Source organism: Pinus tabuliformis, chromosome 7 (assembly GCF_031772625.1).
Source record: "Pinus tabuliformis cultivar Carrire ecotype Pingquan chromosome 7, CPIR1, whole genome shotgun sequence".
Classification (NCBI taxonomy): domain Eukaryota; kingdom Viridiplantae; phylum Streptophyta; class Pinopsida; order Pinales; family Pinaceae; genus Pinus; species Pinus tabuliformis.
The window spans coordinates 1,808,932,612-1,808,933,999 of NC_142293.1; positions in this window are offsets into that span (position 1 = coordinate 1,808,932,612).

Genomic DNA, 1,388 nt, shown 5'->3' on the forward strand with positions numbered 1-1,388 from the left:
TTAGACAAAGTTTGAAGGACTTGTTGTAAGTCTTTAAGATCAAAGGGATCTTTAAGTGCTTTATTTTTTGGCTCATCCTTAAATGTAACTCTTTTTAATTTTCTATCTTCCCGATTCCTTTTCTTTTCTAGTGAATTTATCCCCTTCTCTACAGACATACTTTTTTCATGTTTTCTACCAAGGTATTTTTATTAGCTCTATCTACAAAAATTTCTATGTTAGAAGAGATGAAATATACCATTTAATTTGTAGATCGACACCATGTCTAAAGTAGTTGGGATTTTATTTAACAATTTGTTAAATCTGGAATTAAAATATTTTGTCTTTTCCCCTGAATTCGTTTTTAAATTGGAAAGGTCATTGATAAGAGATGTGGTTGAGCAATCATCACCAAATTTAGTCAAAAAATATTTTTCATAAATATCCCAACTAGTAATAGAATTGGCTGGTAATAAAAAGTACCAAGACCCTGCTGATCCTGTAAGAGCGTATGGGAACAATATAACAACATCTTCTTCAGCTACCTCATTAAGATTGATGGCTAACGTATAGTTATGGATGTGCTCTTCAGCAGGTAATCCATCATTAGGATTGAAATTGGGAAGCCATCTTCCAGGATGTTTTGGTAAAGGATGAAGTGGTGTTGGCATTTGAACAACTCTTGGATTGGACCACGGTCTAGCTGCCATTGTAACAGTTGGGGAGGTGGATGTGATGAAAGAAGAATTGACAGTTGTGATAGTACTACTTGAGGCAACACTAGTCATTTGTGTAGAGGAAATGGAAATAGATGAAGTGATCGGTGGAGAAAAAGGAAATGGAAAATGAATAAATGGAGACTTTTGTGAATGGGAGAATGAGGTAATCTCACTAGTAGAAGTTTGAGAATCTTATGTAGCAATTTTAGTTCGGCGGGATTGAAGTGGAAATTCAAATGGCGAGATGCCAAGCTTTTCACTTTGGGACCGAGTCAAAACACCAGTTCCGTGAAAAATAGAAGTTATACTTCCTTCAAAAACTTCAGATGATTTGAGAATTTTTTTTCTTTCTGAAATGGAGATGTCTTCCAATTTCTTTATCAAAGCTGTAATTTCTGGCGACTCTAGAGTATAATCCGTAGGGATTACCTCAAGAAGTATTCTAGGAGACTTGGGAGGTGATTGTACAACTCCTGATCTAAAAGTAGGAGATTCTGGAGGGGATCTGGAAGTTGTAGGAGATTTGGAGGGGGAACGACTCTTGGAATGACCTTTTGTTTTTGGATTGGACTTAATTTCCATTCATAGTCTGTAGACCCTCTTTCTAGCGCCAAAAATGTGTTGAGGTCTCGAAAAGTGCTGCTTCAACATGGGGGAAAACCACCCGGTCCGGACCTTAAGACAACTCCT